A 15396-nucleotide genomic window follows, 5' to 3' on the forward strand; every position below is an offset into this window, starting at 1 on the left:
TCAGAGATTTCCTCTACTCTACTCTCACGACTCTGGGCTGGAATACAGTGGAATGGAATGGAATACTCCTATCTCCCTCCCTCTGCAGAGCAGCCTAGGGGTGTTAATAGCACATTCTGCTATGGGGCTGCCCTACTGAGCCCATAGCCAAGGCCTGCTAGGGCATCGATGCCTTGCTCATCACCATGCTGTGGTCAAGCAACAAGGTTGTACCTGGTTTTCCTGGGTAAAGGAACCTGCTGGGTTTGTGGCATCAGGTTCAGAGGCAGAGCAAGGGAGATGGGAGTCTCGCCATCCAGCTACGCTGTGACCTTCATCACTCTAGAATCTGAACACTGTATACCTTTGAGATGGGTTTGCATTATCACCCCTCTTTTACAGTCAGTGAACTAAGGCACAGAGAGATTACAGGACCAGCCCAAGGTCACACAGCAAGCCTGTGGCGGAGATGCAAGTAGAACCCAGATCTTCTGAGCCCCAGTCCAAGGACCCTCCCCTCAAGACCACCCCTTCTCTCTAAGCTCCTGGGAGCTCTATTCCCAGCTTCTAGCTCACTATTGGGTATGTCACTGAACCTCTCTGTGCCTCAGCTTACCCATTCATTAGGTGCATAACAAACTATTTCCTTTCCAAGCACTGAGAATGATGGCTGACAGGGCCTGCTAAGGCACTGACTGCCATGATATTGTTGCTGTACTCAGTTTTTTAGCTGGTGGCTATGGGGGCACCCTATGACAGTCTGATGCAGAAGCACAGCAGAATTCCCCTCACCCTGCTTAATAATGATTCCAAATAGATCTAGCAACACCTACAAGTGTCAGGGAAACGAACCGTCTCAAATGGCTTTAAGCCCAGCTAATGAGCTGAAAACGGTTCAGCAGCAATTGAGTAAAATGCTCTCATCTAGCGCTAGTCCTGCCCGGGTAGGTGCGGCAGATAGCACACTTCACGCCAAACACCCTCCAGTCCTTTCGACTGGATCCCCAGCTAGAACATGCTCACTCACCTGCTGGTAACCATATGTTTCACTTGTTCAAAAACCTCTCTCCAGTTCTTCCGCGAAGAAAGGGAAGAAGATGCTGATTACTTCTCTAGGTCCCACCCAGAAAGCCTCTGCAGGAGCAGACAGGGTCTGAACTAACACCCATGATTTCAGTGGGCTTTGGATCAGGCCCATGGTCACTAGCAGTATGGCTGGCATGTGTGCTCATAGCTTATGCACGTGTGTGGCTACCAGCCGTGAGGCTTTCTAAGAGCTAGGAGCTCTCTCCCTGCCCAGCTCCTCCTCCTCTGAATTTACAGACTGATTTTGAGAAAAACCTCCTGGTCAAAAAGGTGATGCCAGCCTCATTTTGTTTCGCCAGTGTTTGTTCCAGGCTTTGTTTGCAACCCACACAACCTTTGCTTTACTGGGAGGTGCACAGATTTCCCAACTTATTTGCACGTCTATAGGAGGATATGAGAACTCACATTTTATAAAGCCCCTACAACAGGACTGCCAACCCCAAATGTTCAAAAATCATGAGATTGGCTTTAAAATAATGATGCTTTTTGAGCCTTTATTGTGCACTGGGGTCACATTTTGAAGCTTTCTCAACAGCCACAAGGGCTACAAACTTCCTTTTTCTTTAAGGATGAAGGCTGATATCATCACATCTCCACTTGACTCCAGGAGCTGGGGCTTTAAGGAAAACAATAACTGTCATGAGACTAGCAGCACTGACTCCCGGCAGCAGCCCCAGACGCGGAATATAGATGCCTTTAATTTGGAGAGGTCCTGAGCTTGCAATACCTTTGGTCTGACATGCTGAGGTGCTGGATCCCCACAGGCTAGTGCTAGCTGAGATCCATGGGAGATGGAGGGGCTCAGCACTTCCTGACAATCAGGCTCAAGGTTTTTCAAGTTGGACACACCCAAATTAGTCCCCACTTTTGAAAATTTCAGTCGACATGCCTTTCTTTTTCCAAGCCCCAGGGCTAAGAGGAAGCAGTTGTCCCTTCCTTTCCATCACCTGACAGCCTCTCTGTGCTTGGGTACAAATTGCACTAAAGAACTGCGTCCATTACCTAGTGAAATATAGAACATCAGCCTCTTTCATTTCCCCAGCACTGAGACGCTTGCATTTGCTGTTTTACATATTCAGGCTACATGGGGTTCAGTTATCAGGGGGGTTGTTTCCCACAGCTGTTGTGAACAAACCTTAAAATTCAAAGCAAAACCTCTGTGGTTTCTCATGCTTTCCAATGAAACAATCGCTATTCCCTCAGCATCTGCCCCGCCTGCAAGGTATTCCCCTTAAACAGGGCTAATGCTCATCAGAAATGTTTGTAAAACCTGGTGAACCTATCTGATTGAACTAGGCCACAATTTGAGTTCATATCAAAACCATGTAACTTTCTTCTGTGAGACTTGGGGCTTTAAATGCTATGGCAGCTTTACCTAACTCTTCATGGAATGGGCCAAACTCTGTTCTCATGGCCTGAGTCAAGGCCTACTGAAGGTTCTGGAAAGGCTCCCATATAGTTCAGGGTGCTGCAGATGAAGCCCTAAGTGAGTTATTTGGAAAGCTACCTGTTTTCTTGCCTAGGATACAGCAGGAAAGTGTTTTGTGAGGAGGGCTTTCTGAGGGCAACTATCTTCCCCCAGAGTGGAGGCTGAATGGTGCAGAGATGAGACTGGGACAATTTTCTATTAGGCTTCTGGAGCAGCCATCTAGCAGAGCTTAAAGCTGCTCCTTCCCGTCAAACAAGAGCAGAGTTTGCAGCTCCCAAGTGGACGCTGGCATCTGACCCAACTCCGGCTGTTTTTTTTTTTTTTAAACTAGGTCTGGTGTAATCACTGAGGTCACAGCATTAGCACAGGAGTGTAACTGTCACCATGGAAACTGGCATCTGCTTGATGTCTTGTTTTGAAGGAGCTGAAAAGCAGCTTGTGCTCAGGGGGAGAGACCTCCCGCGAGCGTGCGGTTCCCATCATTAGAGCGTTTACCTCTCCAGTGTCTCAATTACATGTCCTGCTTTCCAGCCTTGCCCTATTATCGGAGCACCGTACTCTCTAAACACATCAGCTGGTCTTGTTTCCCAGAATCACTCAGACCCATTTACTACCCCCCTTCTTTGTTATTGGTTTAAGATCACACCAGAGATGGGCCCAAGCCAAGTCCCCTGAATCCAACCTGCCACTCTTGGGATCCAAAGACGGGAATGTCCATCTCTAATTTATATTAATAAATCAAACAACCCCCTATCTATGAAGGGAATCGTAAGAGGAGGTCAGCAAACAGCTGCCCTCTAGCATCCCTGCAGCAATTATAGTCAAGGTAATAAATTAAAAGTCATTCGAGAGGACACAGGGTTACAACAGCTTTGAAATGTTCTGACAACTACACGGCAAAGCGGATTCCTTCAGTCCTACTCTGCATCAACACTCCTCCTCTGCCCCATTTGTTCATTCTCTCATCAGATACCAACGGCTAGATCTTGCAAATGGATCTGCCCATCATCTCCCTACACCTACCTGGAACCCCATGTGAATGCAGGGGGTTGAGCTCAGGCCAATTAATTTGTAGGAACTAAACTGTCAGATGTTTTGGGGCAGGAACTGTTTTTATTAGGTGTGTGTACAGCACCTAACACAATGGGGCTCTGCTCCCAGAGTACAGCCTGTAGGCACTACAATAAAAATAACAAACAATATCATCATCATCATCATCATAATGGCAAGATGCTACTTTCCTATTGGATTATTAATTATATTTAATATCCTGAATCGCATTTGAAGTGATTTTACTCTTTGTCACTGTGGATAGTGATTGGATGTCTTCCCTATTTCACCCCAGTTTTCTTTGAAAGGCATCTTCTTGGCTGGGACTATAGAGAGAAGCCTAACTATATAGTAGATGTGTGCATAAAATTCACAAGGACACGTGAAATAACATAGCATTCATGCTTTTTGCATTGCAAATCCCAAAGGTGGTTCTGCTTTCACAGCAGAGTCATTGCATTTGGGTTATTTTCTGAATGAAGGCTCCTTTTTGAGCTTTGTCTCAAAACCAGGCTAAAATTCTACATGGTTTTCAATGTTAAAATAGCTCTTCACTCACTATTTGTGGAAAAATAAAAATCATCCGAGGACAAAACTTTCATAATACATAACTTCATCTATCGATACACACACATAGCCCCATCTTACATATGTGTGTGTGTGTGTGTGTGTGTGTGTGCCATTTATATGGCTACACACATGTCTATATCTATATACCCACACATACCCCTTAGATGGGAATATATGTGAAGTTACATATTATGGAAGTTTCATTCACCAGTGATTTTACTTTTATATACAAATCACACATACACTGCCAGCTAAGGTGAGCATATACATACATACTATAATGCACTATATAGGGTATTTATGTTACATTATAAATTATATAGATGACTGATGGTTTGCATTTCAACTTGCAGTGAATGGATGGCTGTTCCCTTTCATTTTAAATGTTCTTCAGCAAAAACAACAAGATCAGAACTACTTCCCTCAATCAGAGGCAGTGTCTGAGTATGGAATCAGCTATGATTACACCCACCTGAGCACCTGCCCACCCATCACAAATTTAAAATAAACGCCTTGTAAACAATCCAGCTAAAGTCTGTTCGGCAGCATTATCACATTCCCAAAAGGTGAAGAAGGCATGAAGAGTGAAATGGGGGAAAAAGGAAGAGCTAGATTTATTGGGATTTCCTTTCACACTCACTAGGAGAAAGTTTTGCTGTTACATCATTTAGCACCACAGCAAAAGACATGTTCCGGTTTACAGTGCTAACTTAAGTACACCAGGAGTGCAAGCAAAAGTAGCAAAATACCACCAGAAAGGCATCCTGGTCCAGTTTGGAGCAAGAAGCACCCAAAATCTTACTGAAAACCTGCTCGCATGTGAGTTCTAGCCCAATTTCCCAGCCATCTCTCTATAAACATCACAAGATAAACAATGCGATCTGCTCCAGTGCTTCAGATAAACAGTTTGCAGGACAAATCCCAGCATTCTCAGCAGCATTGTGGGAATGTGCTTTCTCCTCTAGAATAAGACAGGGAAATCAAAACAGGAGTTACTAGATATGGCAGAGGAGCAGCAGCAGTGACTTTAAAATGGTCACTTTAGGGCTACAGTAGCTTAGCTCCGCCAGATTTAAAAGGTCAGGCTCAGAAAGGCATGCTTGGCAAAAAGAAGGTATCCAGATACTGGGAACAGTTCTGGGCCCAAAGCAGTCACAGAATTATATATAACACCCCTAAATAACAGGGCTAGTCCAGGGCATACAGGATGGTTTGCTGAGTCAGGCACTGGATGCAGACTCAGGTAATCTGAGCTCAAATCTTGATTTCACCAGGAGATAATGGGTAAATTACTTAATCTATCTACCCTGTGCTGCTATTTGTACAATGGAGATATTAGTTTGCTATCTGCCAGAGGTGTTGCCTGGGTAAGATGCACAGGTAATTTGGTGAGGAGGGTAACATAAGTACCTAGATAAAACAGTAGTAGAAGAACATAGTCCTGCTGAAAGATTGAAGTCCTATGTCATTTTGCTGGTGCCCAGATACCAAAGTGATAGGCACATGTGAAAGAGAAAGGAGGCACAAGATAAAGATGCCCAAGAGGCTCATACACACAGTATTTGAAGGCTGGGACTTAGGGGCAGGTTGTCAGATATTTGTCCTGCATTTTGGGGGGCCCCCTGTCATTGCCACTGCATGGTTTGTTTCATGGTAAAACCGCTCCTGGTCCCAGACCTTTCTATCTGCCATTATTCTGTAACCTCCATTTTCCCAGGTATCAGCCAGAGATGGATTGAAATTACAAGCTTTCTGGGGCAGGGACTGTCTCACTTGTTACTCATTTGTACAGCAGCTACCACAGTGTAGGGATCCTTGGTCAGAGTTCCTAGGCCCTCCTCTAATATGAATAAACAATAGCACTAATAACACTGAGCTGAACCATCCTGAACTCTGGGAGCATGCAGAAAATGTGGCCTAGATCCAAATCATCTCCCTTTCTCTGGCAATGAGAGCCCACCTACTGAGGTTTTGGGGTTAGGGAATCACTCTTCGTTTGACTCCTCTGCAGTATTTCCTTATATCAGAACCAGGGCTGATGGTGATCTCATTTCCACCAGCACAGATCAGGAATAGGTCCACCCCAGAGGATGGCTCATCTTACCTTTTTCACTTTCCAAGATAGTGGCTTTTTCTGGGATCAATTATTTCCTGGAACAGAAATACTTCCTTTAAAAAAACAACCCACTGACATAACATTTTCAAATGCTGTGATGAGACAATTAAGGTTTATTGTCTTGTAATGTTTAAAGTGTAAATGAGCTGCTAACTTTCCTGGGCACTACATTCCTTCAGCTCTTCTTTTTTGGGGGATGGGGGAGATGTATCTGGCAAAATAAGCAACAGTGGCTATTAGCATCAAGTGGATGAGGGACGTGCGCACGTCACCTGCGGAGTCTCCAAGGAGTCTCTAAGGTGCCACAAGTACTCCTTTTCTTTTAGACGAAGTTCTGTTATTATTCCTGCACGGAGCCAAAGCAAAACCACTAGCCATGGCTGAGCTAGTGGGAGGAGTGACCATGTTTGAGTGCAATGTTGGGGGGCTCCCCCTCTCCCTCGTTTGGGCTCTACTATTGTAACAGAGTTCTGGTGCTGGCTGGGTCTGCGTGTGGCACGTTCACAGACAGTCCCTAAAGGGTGTAGCTCCTTCTGGGGGGAAGGAGCCCTGACTTAGCAAGTGACCCTGGGAGGAAAGTGGAGGGAGGGAAGTCAGCAGCACCAGCAGCAGGAGGGGAGCTGCTTCTGTCCCCCTCTTACAGCGATAAACACATGTTCTGTTGTCACTGAGCTCCTGCCTGGGTCATCATTCCAGGGACTCTGACGGCTTGTGCTAACCCCCAGAAAGAAGACGGCGAGGTCACTCAACACCGTACTCTGCCCATCCTGGCCCATTTCCATCTCCAGATCACAATGTGCTTTCCACACTCTGATTAAACCCGTCAGCACCCCTGGGAGGGCATGGTAAGTATTATTATCCGCACTTACAAAGAGGACAGTGGAGATATTTTTTCCTTGCCTACACTACCAATATACAGTGATTTAGAATGGGTGCAGCTGAAGTGGCGCTAAACATGATTTGGCTGCAAGAGTAGACAAGGACAAATCATTTTAAGCATCTGTCATAAATATAAAGGGAAGGGTAACCACCTTTCTGTGTACAAATCCTTACTGGTCAGAGGCAACATCCTCTTACCTGTAAAGGGTTAAGAAGCTCAGCTAACCTGGCTGGCACCTGACCCAAAGGACCAATAAGGGGACAAGATACTGTCAAATCTTGGGGGTGGGAGGCTTTTATTTTGTGCTCTTTGTTTATGTGTTGTTCTCTCTTGGGACTGAGAGAGGCCAGACAGAAATCCATCTTCTCCAACCCATCCTAATCCAAGTCTCCAATATTGCAACCAGTATAGGTAAACCAGGCAAGGAGGATTAGTTTATCTTTTGTTTTATGTGAATTTTCCCTGTGTTAAGAGGGAGGTTTATTCCTGTTTTTTTTCTCTCCTGCTGGTAATAGCTCAACTTACCTGATCACTCTTGTTACAGTGTGTATGGTAACACCCATTGTTTCATGTTCTTTGTGTATATAAAATCTCCCCACTGTATTTTCCATTGAATGCATCTGATGAAGTGAGCTGTAGCTCTAGAAAGCTTATGCTCAAATAAATTTGTTAGTCTCTAAGGTGCCACAAGTCCTCCTTTTCTTATTCCTGTTTTCTGTAACTTTAAGGTTTTGCCCAGAGGGGGATCCTCTGTGTTTTGGATCTGAATACCCTGTAAAGTATTTTCCATCCTGATTTTACAGAGATGATTTTTACCTTTCTTTTTGTTTCTCTTCAGCTTCGAATCTGGCCAGCTCTAGTTTATTAGCTGCTTCACTGGTAGTCATTTTCCTGCTTTCTTGTGCTTAACTCTAGCTATACCCAAAAGTCAGGGGAAAAAAAAAAAACTTGTGAATTTCCCTGCAGGAGTTTAACTACCCTGCCTTTAGGTAGAGAAAACTCCAGCTCAAAAAAGAAAAATCCCTTTGTAAGAAAACTAACACCATAGATAGAAAACCCTCTAGCTGCTCTCAGCTTAAAAAAAACAACACCTCTACAGGTCTGTGCTTTTGGTTCAAAATGATCTTTGGTTCAAAATGATCCCACCACTCTGCCACCATATCAGGGTTCCTTCCCCACTCTGAACTCTAGGGTACAGATGTGGGGACCCACATGAAAGACCCCCTAAGCTTATTCTTACCAGTTAAGGTTAAAAACTTCCCCAAGGTAGAAACTTTGCCTTGTCCTTGAACAGTATGCTGCCACCACCAACATTTTAAACAAAGGACAGGGAAGGAGACCACTTGGAGACGTCTTCACCCCCAAAATATCCCCCCAAGCCCTACACACCCCCTTTCCTGGGGAGGCTTGAGAATAATATCCTAATCAATTGGTTACAAAATCATCAAAGACCCAAACCCCTGGATCTTGGAACAATGGAAAAATCAGTCAGGTTCTTAAAAGAAGGATTTTATTTAAAAAAAAAAAAAGGGTAAAAATCACCTCTGTAAAATCAGGATGGAAAATACTTTACAGGGTATTCAGATCCAAAACACAGAGGATCCCTCTCTGGGCAAAACCTTAAAGTTACAGAAAACAGGAATAAGAAAAGGAGGACTTGTGGCACCTTAGAGACTAACAAATTTATTTGAGCATAAGCTTTTGTGAGCTCATGTCATCAGATGCATGCAGTGGAAAATACAGTGGGGAGATTTTATATACACAAAGAACATGAAACAATGGGTGTTACCATACACACTGTAACAAGAGTGATCAGGTAAGTTGAGCTATTATCAGCAGGAGAGAAAAAAAACAGGAATAAACCTCCCTCTTAACACAGAGAAAATTCACATAAAACAAAAGATAAACTAATCCGCCTTGCCTGGTTTACCTATACTGGTTGCAATATTGGAGACTTGGATTAGGATGGGTTGGAAAAGATGGATTTCTGTCTGGCCTCTCTCAGTCCCAAGAGAGAACAACACGTAAACAAAGAGCACAAAATAAAAGCCTCCCACCCCCAAGATTTGACAGTATCTTGTCCCCTTATTGGTCCTTTGGGTCAGGTGCCAGCCAGGTTAGCTGAGCTTCTTAACCCTTTACAGGTAACAGGATGTTGCCTCTGGCCAGGAGGGATTTTATAGCACTGTATACAGAAAGGTGGTTACCCTTCTCTTTATATTTATGACAGCATCATTTCAAAAAATAGTTTGGAGCAGGATCCTCTAGGAAATCTCTTTGGATACTACCATACAGGGCTAATTTACTTGTTCAGCAAGTAGACACTGCAGTGCTGGGCAATACAGAAAAGCATTTAATAAACAGAATAAAGAGGAAGGACAGGCTTGTTGTTTAGACACCGACTGGGTCTCAGGAGACTTAGCATCAAATGCTGGCTTTGCTGCTTGTCCCTGAGCAAGTCACTCAACCTCTCAATGCCCCAGTTTCCCCATTTTCAAAAGAGGGATAACGATACCGTCTCTCTCCCAGCCTGCGTCTCTCTTGCCTATTTAGGCCCCAGTGTGGCAGACGCTGAGGCTATGTCTACACTTAAAACGCTATTGTGGCACAACTGCAGTGCTTCTGTGTAGAACTGTCAACACCGGGGGTTAGGTCAGCACAGCTCCCTTGCTAAGGGGGGGTGGACTTTTCAGTAGCTATGCCGATGTAACCTTTCCGCACAGGGGCTTGTCTACACTTGAAGTGCCTCAGCACCACAGGTGTCCTGCTGTAACTCTTCAGTGTAGACACCACCTATGCGAATGGGAGGGGTTCTTCCATTGGCATAGGTGATCCACCTCCCTGAGAGGTGGTCGCTAGGTCAACAGAAATTTTTTTTTATTGAACTAACACTATCTAGACTGCGAGTTAGGTTGGCTTACCTTCACACCCCTGAGCGACATCGTGAAGCCAACTTAATTTTCGTGTGTAGACCAGGGCTAGACCAGCCCCGACATAACTATGCCAGAAAGTCCCATTCTGTAGACGCAGCCTACACCAACAGAAGGGGTTTTTCTGTCAGTGAAGGAACCCTAGCTCCCTGAATGAGAGCTACCTCAATGGACACATTCTTCTGTTGACATAGCTGCATCTACACTGAGAATTAGGTTGGCATAGCTACACTAGTCAAGGGTGTGTTTTGTCACATCCCTGACTGAGGTAGCCCTGCCAATATAACTTTCAAGTGTAGACTAAGCCTAACACACATGCTTCACTTTAAGCATGTGAGTAGTCTCACTGATGTCAAAGTTAAGTATGTGCATATCTGTTTGCAGGATCAGGGCCTGAAACTGTAAGTACATGGGGCAGGAGCTATCTCTTACTATATGTTGTACAGCCCCTAGCACAATGAGCCTCTGATCCTGGCTGGGATCTCTAGGCATTACCCTAATAATAACAGATTACACTCAACCATGTGGATTGAAGGGGGAGCTATTCACATCATAACGTTGTTATTTTATTTGATATTACAAGAAAATGTTCATGGAGACTGGCCTTTCCTGTTACAGATCTGCACTTCTGGAGTTCGTCCAATATACCTTTTTATTGATGAGTGCCACATCTACCCGTGTGAGCGAAGCCAATTAATCAGGCACGCCAGCCCTTTCCTCAGCTGTCTGTGACAGCACACGTTGCTATGCAATTGATGGGACCCTTGTAAAGGGTCAGGAGTTAATACATTTCACTGGTTTTCCGTTTGCAACCTATTTCAGGTTTATGAAGAGATATCAGTTTGGTTAATCACTTAAGCTTTACTGTTGAGAATGAGGAAGATTAGGCTCCAGCCAGGGAAAAAGTTAATAATTAAAAAAAAAAAGGCAACACAAAATCCAATAAAGGTGCCATTATTTACATCAGGTGTTTGTCTTAATAACTTAATTTAACAGGTTTACCTTTGTTTTAATTTTCATGAGGTATTTGCAAACACAGCTCTGTTGATTCAATTTGGGATTTTTTTGTGGGGGGGGGAGGGAATTACCAGGTGAAAACCATTCTATTACCACAAAGCACTTCTTTACCCTTTGCGAAAGGGGTAAATAAGTTCAAAATGTGTGCAAAGAACACAATTTTTAAAATGCAGTATTTGCCACTGGTCTAGTGAAAGGGAAGGACCAGAAGCTTGTAATAATAATACCTAACTCTTATAGGTTTCAGAATGCTTCACAAAGGAGTTCACTCACATTATCCCCATTTTACAGATGGTAAAAATTGAGGCCCAAGGAGGGAAGTGACCTGTCCAAGGTCACGCAATAGCAGAGCTGGTAAGAGAATGCAGGTCTCTTGAATCACCACCAGGCTACACAGTACAGTACAGTAGCACTAACCTCAAGTATCAAAATTCTCAAGTCAAGCCTCAAACTTCCCCATGAGAATGGCTTAAAAATCATGAGATTAAAAATAAAATGTTGGTCCTTTTATTTGCCTTCTGGCTTCTCAGCCTTCAGGCTACACTTTGGTCACATTTTTGTTGGCAACCACAAGGTCTAGAAAAAAGAAAAGAGTACTTGTGGCACCTTAGAGACTAACAAACTTATTTGAGCATAGGCTTTCGTGAGCTACAGTTCACTTCATCGGATGCATGCAGTGGAAAATACAGTGGGGAGATTTATATACACAGAGAACATGAAACAATGGGTGTTACCATACACACTGTAACAAGAGTGATCATATAATCATAGAAGATCAGGGTTGGAAGGGACCTCAGGAGGTCATCTAGTCCAAACCCCTGCTCAAAGCAGGACCAATCCCCAACTAAATCATCCCACCCAGGGCTTTGTCAAGCCCAACCTTAAAAACTTGTAAGGAAGGAGATTCCACCACCTCCCTAGGTAACGCATTCCAGTGTTTCACCACCCTCCTAGTGAAAAAGTTCTTCCTAATATCCAACCTAAACCTCCCCCACTGCAACTTGAGACCATTACTCCTTGTTCTGTCATCTGCTACCACTGAGAACAGTCTAGATCCATCCTCTTTGGAACCCCCTCTCAGGTAGTTGAAAGCAGCTATCAAATCCCCCATCATTCTTCTCTTCCGCAGACTAAACAATCCCAGTTCCCTCAGCCTCTCCTCATAAGTCATGTGTTCCAGTCCCCTAATCATTTTTGTTGCCCTCCCCTGGACGTTTTCCAATTTTTCCACATCCTTCTTGTAGTGTGGGGCCCAAAACTGGACACAGTACTCCAGATGAGGCCTCACCAATGTCGAATAGAGGGGAATGATCACGTCCCTCAATCTGCTCGCTATGCCCCTACTTATACATCCCAAAATGCCATTGACCTTCTTGGCAACAAGGGCACACTGTTGACTCATATCCAGCTTCTCGTCCACTATAACCCCTAGGTCCTTTTCTGCAGAACTGCTGCCTAGCCATTCAGTCCCTAGTCTGTAGCAGTGCATGGGATTCTTCCATCCTAAGTGCAAGACTCTGTACTTGTCCTTGTTGAACCTCATCAGATTTCTTTTGGCCCAATCCTCTAATTTGTCTAGGGCCCTCTGTAGCCCTCTGTGATCAGGTAAGGTGAGCTATTACCAGCAGGAGAGGTCTAGAAACTTACTTTTTTAAAACAAAAGGTGAGATTCTCATATAATCATGACTCCAGGAGCTGGGGTTTTAAGCAACGCACCAATTATCATGGACCGAGCAATAAAAGTTGGGTACACTGCTTGAATTTGAGGTGGTGGAGTAGTGTGGGCAGTAGTGGAGGCTGCTACTGTGAAGACACAGTAAATAGTTTTCCACAAAATTAGCAGTTTCTGGACTCAAAATTGTTTTTCAAAGGTTATTTTAAAAATGGGACAACTGTGCAATCAATTCAGTGAAGTGTGGTCTAGTGGTCTGAGCAGTGGTCTGCGATTTAGTGTTTGTCTTCATGGAGACTCATAAGAAAACGAATCCAAATTAATTTATAAAGTGCATTAGTTAAACCACATTAAACCCCGTTTCAATGTTCTTGTTCAGAATTCAAGTGGCCTTCATTCAATTTAATTCAATTCACTGCCAACTAAATTGAATTCAACAAGCCACTCTTTCATTCTAAGAGCATCTACCACAGGAGTTTTAATGTGATTTAATTGATACACTTTAAATTCAGACCTTCAGTTAATTTGGATTAATTTTCTTGAGGCCAGGTCTACAAGCAAAGTTTAAGACGACCCCGCTGTGTTGCACAGGATGTGAAAAATCCACACCCATGAGTGACATAGGTAAACTGACCTAACCCCGGCGCAGACAGAAGTAGGCTGCTGTAGCGTTTCCAGTGTAGACAAGACCTCAGTGTAGACAAATCTTAAGAGTGCTCTGCACTGTTGTGTGACCTGAGGCAAGTCACTTAGGCAAGATCCTCCATTTGATTTCATGCAGGCACATGGATGCGCGCACATGGAGTCAATTACAGAATCAGGGCCTCTACTAGTGCCTCAGGGAAAAATATTACAGACCTACCCTGCAGGCATGCGGGGAGTGAGAATTAGATAATGGAGATGCTGTAAAAATGCTAATGGTTTAGTTATAACTGACTGTTAATAAATGGAGCAGTGTGAAGCTTTCATTATGAAATCTGCTAGCGCTGGAAACTCACCCGAGCTGGGGATCTGTAACTCATCCTGCAGTTTGTCATCCTGTCGCACACTCCTATGCCTTTTTACCATCTTCCATGGACTCATGCTTTAAAACTTATTTGCTTTTAACCAAGCTTCACTGTGAATGTTTAGGGTTAATTTGAACTCAAGACTCAGGGATGGAAGGACTCTGAATGGATTAAAACCAAAGAGGTGGTTTGCATGAATCTCTGACAGCTAAACCTACCATGTTTCAGGGTAATTGGAGATTAAGCCCTGAACTGAAGTCTGAGATCCAAACACCCATGCTCACTTGGGGAAAGTTTGCATTTTGATCCAAATGTCATGCCTGGGTGTTTATACTGGAATGAGCTAAAACCCTGGATCCAAACCCCTCTACAGGCTGTGGAAGTTCAGAACTGGACTTTGCTGCTCAGATCTATCTTTAACGTTAATGCCTTGGAAATTTGAACATAAACGCTGATAATTTGCCCCCCAAAATTGCTTTCTTCTGTTTGGCATGCACACACTGATTTGTTATTGTAGGCTTGTTTATAGTATTATTAATAAGCAGCACTAGATTGCCGTCATTGATATTGTTTTCCTGTAGGAAATTTTCAATGAAAGTGAAATTTTCCATGGACATTTTCAAGTTTTTGGCTAAAACTCAAAAAATAAAATTTTAAGGCCTAGAACAAAGTTTTTTGTCTGAAATATTTTGTTTTTTGCCAAAATATTTTGACCAACCCCCCCCCCCACATTTTTTCCCATGGAACACAGATATATTTAATATTGTCAAAATCCAATTTTCTATCAAAAAAGTTTCAACAGAAAATTTCAACCATCCCTACTCATTGACTTTTCTGCTATCGAAAGTGTTAGTGGTTTTAGTTTGTCTCTAATGTTACAAACAGTTCTAGGGACTCAGCAAAGGGGAATAAAGGAGAAAAAGACATATCAAAATCTGACCTAACTAGTAGTGTCAATGTCTCTTCACATTAGGCTCTTGACATCACTGGAAAGCATTTTTTACTTATGTTTAATAAAAAGCCCTGATAGTTTATGACAGAGCATGGAAAATGGCACTGTGATAAAGGAGTTAACGTTTCCTACCATGGAGATTTTCTTGCTCTTAAAACGACTGGGAAAGCATCCCTCCCCAATTAGGAAAATATTCAAGACCAGCATTTTGGCTCAATGGACTGAGAGGATAGTTTTTCATCTGGTTGGATTCTGGTGTCACTGGTCCATGTGTAGCTCTTGGGAGACTTGTGGGAGAGTTTGCCCCTCCCTCGGACCCTGTTTGCGCTGGAAGGAAAGAAGCAGGCAGTCAGGCCACAGAAACAGATGATGCAGACAGGTCTCCTGGAGTCACACATGGCTCCATAGGCCCAACTTCGAAGGCAGGCTGACTGGCTGCAGCTGATCAGCCAATATCATGTTACAGCCCAGTCTGAACTACAGAGGAAAAGGGGAAGTGAGGAACTGGTAGGTGCAAACAATGTAGGCAGAAAGACATTTTTTACTCTGCCAGAAAGAGGGAGAGGAGGCTGGAGACCTGTTGGGCACCATATATTTTGCAGCATTTTTTTTTTAGGATTCCAAAATGTATTTTACAGGCTGCCAGAGCTTTGCAAGCTCCCCAGCTACCTACTACAACTTGCCTAGACTCGGAAGCAATTAGGAATG

The 15396-nt window shown here is 43.7% G+C and overlaps 1 protein-coding gene across 1 annotated transcript in view; it reads right to left on the reverse strand.

Moving 5' to 3' along the window:
• Positions 1-6217: 6217 nt before the first annotated feature.
• Positions 6218-15396, reverse strand: part of MORN1 (MORN repeat containing 1) — a 270992-nt gene continuing 261813 nt past the window's right edge. Inside the window, exon 16 of the mRNA XM_073316712.1 lies at positions 6218-6265. The gene's annotated coding sequence lies outside the window, so the exon portion shown is untranslated. The remainder of the gene's footprint in view (positions 6266-15396) is intronic.

This window comes from Lepidochelys kempii, chromosome 18 (assembly GCF_965140265.1).
Source record: "Lepidochelys kempii isolate rLepKem1 chromosome 18, rLepKem1.hap2, whole genome shotgun sequence".
In the NCBI taxonomy this organism is placed as follows: Eukaryota; Metazoa; Chordata; order Testudines; family Cheloniidae; genus Lepidochelys; species Lepidochelys kempii.